The sequence below is a fragment of the Branchiostoma belcheri genome, unplaced genomic scaffold, assembly GCF_001625305.1.
Source record: "Branchiostoma belcheri isolate BF01 breed outbred unplaced genomic scaffold, Haploidv18h27 scaffold70, whole genome shotgun sequence".
In the NCBI taxonomy this organism is placed as follows: Eukaryota; Metazoa; Chordata; class Leptocardii; order Amphioxiformes; family Branchiostomatidae; genus Branchiostoma; species Branchiostoma belcheri.
The window spans coordinates 680,449-686,448 of record NW_017804354.1 but is presented as its reverse complement, the minus strand read 5'-3'; the positions used below and the strand labels follow the sequence as shown (position 1 = coordinate 686,448).

At 39.4% G+C, this 6,000-nt stretch overlaps 1 protein-coding gene across 1 annotated transcript in view; it reads right to left on the bottom strand.

The window, feature by feature from the left end:
- Positions 1 to 3,779, bottom strand: part of LOC109484791 (galactose-3-O-sulfotransferase 2-like) — a 15,643-nt gene extending 11,864 nt beyond the window's left edge. The window contains exon 1 of the mRNA XM_019788155.1: positions 3,679 to 3,779. The gene's annotated coding sequence lies outside the window, so the exon portion shown is untranslated. The remainder of the gene's footprint in view (positions 1 to 3,678) is intronic.
- Positions 3,780 to 6,000: the final 2,221 nt, after the last annotated feature.

Genomic DNA, 6,000 nt, shown 5'->3' with positions numbered 1-6,000 from the left:
CCACCCCCCCCCTAAGAACTCGCGAACGGTATGTCGTATGACCACCAAATTTTCAGAGAATGGTGTACTAGTGAAAATTTATCATATCTACAATTTCTATGTCGTTATGACGTTTATGACGTCATTATGACGTCATTAATGTGATTTTATTGGCCGAAAACTGAAAACTAAATGGTATTCAACATAACTGTACCAAAAGTGTTTATGACAGAATATTATGGTGTACTAAGCCTTATGTTGCCCATAGCAACATTGGTGACGTCATAAAATGACGTCATGCATATTTAAGATATCCGCCATCTTGGATCATCAATTTTGAATTTTCAAAAATAGTTTTTTTTTCATGATAAAGCCTAAAATACATTGTAAACATACTAAAAACCTTCATTTAAACCTTTTTTGGAAAAAGAAATGGAAGTATTGATGAAATTTTGATGAAAATAACCTGTATATACCTGTTCTAATGATATGGTCCGCCATCTTGGATTTTAGCCAATGACGTCATCAAATTAGCATAAATTATGCATATTTAATGATAAAATTTACATAAAATTATATGGGATGTTATTAATATTAGAAACCATGAGTAACTTGACATAAAACCCTTTAAATTCTATTGCTGAAACAAAAAGTACTAAATTTAGCAAAAAATGCCTGTCAGAAACCCGTTGCCATGGCAACACAAAAAATTATTATCTTATTCCAATGATAGAGAATTGTTGCCAACAATATTCTAGGAAAAGTCACCAAGTTTGGCTGTTCTATGGCTAGCCGTTCAGACGCAAGGTGACATCAAAGTTGCCGCGGGGCACTTTTAGCCCCCCCCCCCCGGAACCTCAATTTCCCAATCCAAGCCAGCCTAGCGGGGACCAATAGGCGGGCAGCATTTCGGCCACACCCACAACCCGCGCTTTAGCAAGATATGGTTGAAAAAGATGTTTCTCAAACTTGTTCAAAAGATACATTTGTAAATGGTTTTCTGAAATTCTGTGTCTTTGAATAGTTGGAGCAAAATAACTACCGAGCCGAGTTAAACCATTTCGGCACTGGGCTGCTGGTGCTTACGTCGGCCGCGCGGCGTACAAAACAGTATCTTAGGCCAAGTCTTTGTCTGTGAAAATGTAAGAAAATAGGCCGTGCAGTCCTGTCCTGCCGATAACCTTGTTGTCCCGATTAAACTTTGTTACCCAGGCGGTATGATCTCGAAAATATGAGTGGCAGCATCTCGATACTGATTTGCCGATTTCGAGTTTCCAGTGCTGAAGCCGCCGACACACCAAGTGTTGACGTACCTTCGGCACTGGAGATCTAGCACGGAAGCCGCCTCAACTCTGTATACCGAGTGCTGAGAAAGGAACCCGTAACTTCGGTACTTGCATTATTTTCACCCCAAATACACCAATTCTTACATTGTTTATCTGACATTTCCAACTCGGATTACCTGCCGCGCCGTACGGAAGGATGCTGTTCAACCCCATTGTCGAATGGAATTGACCGCAAAGTGGGCGTGGCGCGGAATGCTGGTCACCCATTGGTCGCCGCTAGGCTATGTGGATGTGAAATTGATGTAGGCGCCCCCCCCCCTCTAGGTAGGGTTAAATGTCTTTTTTAAAGTTATTTTGTATTTGATACCCTGACTTCACTTCTTACAAATAATGTTCTTCTTATTCTGGCATTGCTGAAAAATACAACTGTTAATGAAAATTTCCATATTGTATGATTTCAGGTGCAGCACCCGTCCTTCACTCCTGGGTGAAGCAGAAACCAGAGAGACCAGCTCCAAAGCAGAGATGTTCTCCCACCAAAAAGCAAAGGAGTGTGTGAACCTAACAAGGTAAATGTTGCATGTCAACTACAATGTACATACTTTAGTTGAACATGCCAGGAAGTTTTGTATCAGTAATTTCTGCATATTTTTTTTTGATGCTAATAAAAACATACTTGGACTGCTTCACATTGTATATAACTTCTTGTAAAGAATACGACATATTGTTGATTATTTAGATGTGGCATTTTTTTCTAAAAGAAATGATGTACTCAAACATTGTCATTGGATTTTTCATTGAGTTTACAGATTGATGAACCCGAGGACTCCTCCGGCTACATGTTTCAATGACAAGCAAATGGTGGAAAACTAACTTACACTATACATTGTTAATTATGAATTAAAGAGTGTTACTGAACTGCTTTCAGTTTCTGATACATGTACATACTGTTAACACACATCTGTTTCCTAGTACATGTACTAGTAGAAGCTCTTTCCTTTTGTACTCAATGAACACTACATTGTATTTACACTACAACAGTATTTGTGCCTGATAAAATCAATCAACAATAGGATCATACTAAAACCTTTTGGCAACAAACAAATAATACATCTCGGACAACATAAGAAAGACATAAATATAAATAAAGAAATGAAAACATAAACCACCCGAAGCCAGGATCTCATCCAGACACTGTTTATGATGTTCTTATAATATTGTAAACTTTGGACAATCCCCGTCTCCAAAAACGTAGGACGTTTGGAAGAACACATGCCCCGCCTCTCCCACACTTCGTGAGTGACGAAAAACCTGGTTGGGCGCTTTGACCTTTGAATCTTCAGGGCGACCGCCAAAATTTCGTTCAAGAGACCTATTTCTACCGAGCAGGATCTCACCAAGGTATAGTTTTTTGTACCGTTCTATTCTAGTAAATTTCCATCGACAAATAATAATAATAATAAACGGGGGACGTTAGAATGACAACCGCCCCCCTCCCCAAAGTGACGAAAGTTTCACTCTACGTGCAGTCAGACATTAGACGCTATGATCGATAAATCTACGGAGAAATCCCTGAACACTCCACAAATTTCCACCCACAAGACTCCAGTGCCAACATTTTCAGGTTGTTGTGGCTATATATCCGGCTAAACTCGATATTTTTGACGCTTGGTGCTTACGTAACATGTAAACAAAGTAAATCACATACGCTATGTACAATGCCGCCCGTCCGAAACTGTTCATAATCGAAAGAAACATGCATTTCTACCCGCCTAAATCTATCCCACATGCCCACAACTACATTCTTTACCCGTGAAAGCCGTACTTCCGACAATATTTTACACTGGACGGGCAAAACTCACCGTTGAAGTTGGAGCATCGCTATCGACTGTGTTAGAACGTACAGGAAATCCGCGACCTCATCCACGCTCAGGCCAAGGACGTGCTCTCGCGAATATAGAATCAATATGGCGACTGTATCTGGAATGAGGTCTATTGCATTTTAACGTTGGCAAGTGCAAAGTGGTCTTACATTTGGGAAGGTCTAACCGGAAAGCGAAGTAAACTCTGGGTGGGCAAAAAATCATGGAAACAGTGGAAGAGAAAGACCTAGGTGTAATCGTGGACAACAAGCTTACCTTTCACTCGCATTCAGCCAACGCTGCGAACAAAGGGAACCAGTTACTAGAACTGATTAAAAGGTCATTCTACAACCTTGATGAGCATACAATCCCAGTACTGTACAAAACTATGGACCTCCCACATCTCGAATATAGGAACGTTATTTGGGGTCCTCATGTGCTTCCTTGGACCAGACAAAGCTCGAGAAGAGCGTTTAAATCGAGCAAATCATTAGAAAAAGAATACCAAACACCTTGAAATGTCCCATCACAAGAACAAAAAATATATTTACCTGTCATAGATAAAACCTGATAATGTTGAGGTTACACTGCGTCGTCCAAATTTCTTCACTACAGTATGAAGTCAACTAAGCTGAACACTCCTTCGTTCGAGACTTTTAATACCCACGGTGTAAATCGGTTAAGACAAGTATGCATGAAAAACCTGTTCCACCGTTTTTTTAACCTTTAACCCCTAAGCTTTCTTGGTTGCTGTTCGTTTTTGTGCAGCAATAATTGTTTTACCTTCCGCGCAAGGGTAGAAGGTGGTGGTTAGATAAAGGACTGCTATCACGTGTACTGTTTATGTCGCTCCAGTACATGTCCTTTCCTTGGTAAGTTGTACAGATGCAGTCAAAATCCTTGGCACTCACAGTCCTCCTCACACAACATCGGATAACGTTAATAATGGTTTAACTTGTTACACGTTTTGTAAAAGGTTCCGTGAATTTTAATGGCACTAAAACGCCACTAAAACGCCAGAAAAGCGACAATTGTTCCTGTATATTATCTTATGCAGCTTGATCGTTTTTGAGCGAACGAAATGGCTTAACCCGATCGGATTTGTAGAGCGGTCGGTGTAGCGTTACGGGGTCATGATGACAGGGACCCAGAACGCAAACGGGTCTCGGTTCGAATCCTGTCGTGTCCCCGATCTAGTATCCTTGGACAACTTTCCTCACTTCACCAAGGTTTAAAATTGGGAACCTGACCTGGGCTTTGGGAGGTAAAAGGGTAATTAACAACTCACTGCCCCTACCGCCTTAAAAAAGCTTAGTAATCCGGCAAATTACTGTTTTTTTTCTTGCTCCCGCTGTCGCTCCAGTGCATGTCCTCGTTCCCTTAAGTGGGCCCCGCATCCCGTACAATAAGGCCAGACTTGTTACGGAAGAGTGCTCGCTTTGTTACCTGAAGGTTGTGAGTTCCAACCCCGGCGGCCGGGTCATACCGGCCACATAAAACAAGAGCTCAACGATCCCCTACCTTCGCGAAATAAAGTATTTTTTATCCACGATTTTTAAATGTCTCTCACTGATTATGCAAATAAGATCCTTGCTTTATGTCGGTGTAATCTCAACAGAGAAAGTTATTCTAGAATTTCGTAATACATGCAAATTACTGATTTAAAAAAGTCATTCACTTTCACTTAAGTTTCAAACGTTATATGTATAAAGTTACCGGCAGTTGCCACCTCGAGGTGCTAGCAAATTAGGTCTTCATTTTATATCTGACAGTGTGTATGTTCTTATTGTTCTTCATAATATATGTCACAAGTTTGAATAGTTATATCATGAAACACAAAATATTTAAAGACTAGTTATTATTAATGCAAACCTGTAAATTAGATTCTGATCATTGTCTAATTATGTAAAGATTAATTTATTGTAGGCTACCTACACAAAAATTACGACAATTCGTCAATCGGTTCATGAGTTATTCTCCCTCAAAGATTTTTAACAAAAGCCCTGCAGATTACGCTTTTAGGTGGGCCTAAATTCATGTCACTTCTTCCTGAGCACAAAACAACATTCGTGACCGTAGCATGTCGTAATCAAGTTATCACAACCGCTCTATGTTTGTACTACAAGTAACCAACAGGACGATACAGAAAACGTAACCTTTTTGGCGGAAATATAAAAAAAAGTACATATTGTCTTGTCTACTTTGTAAACGCTAAGCATATTTACGACAGAACTTGGAAGAAACACATCCAAACTAGCCTCCTGCTGTAGTACTGGTGCCATTGTGTAGCCCAGGGGCTATTGAAATCAGGATGGAGGGGAAATAGCCATTGCATTTGTCCGCTTTAAAACGGATAACTCTGATAATTATCGTTTTCTTTTGTTCTATTTTGTAGAATGGTTCAATGGGACTGAAGATTTTAGCAACAAAAGTAATATCTACTGACAGCAAAAAAAACTCATTATAATAAATACACTTGTATGAATGAATTAATACATGAATGAGGCTTTATTTCCGTGCCATGCGCTTCACGTTCCCAGCCCGTGCGGGCCTGTGTGATGATACCAATTGATAATGACACAAATAGTACAGAAACAAAAGAGCATCAGGGGTACATAGATAACAAAAACAACCATAAAGTGAACCAAAAAAGGAACAGGTAAAACATATCCGATACGGATGTAGAGAGTGAAGGCTTTTTGAACTCATATATCAAATTATAAATGGAAAGAAACAGGTTCTATAGGCAATAAACAAAAATTTCACAAAATAAATAAAACAATATAAATAATTAATCTTCATTGATAGAACGTACAATTGATAGTATAATGATATAACAATAGTAGACAGAATACTAAATACAGTTGTAATTT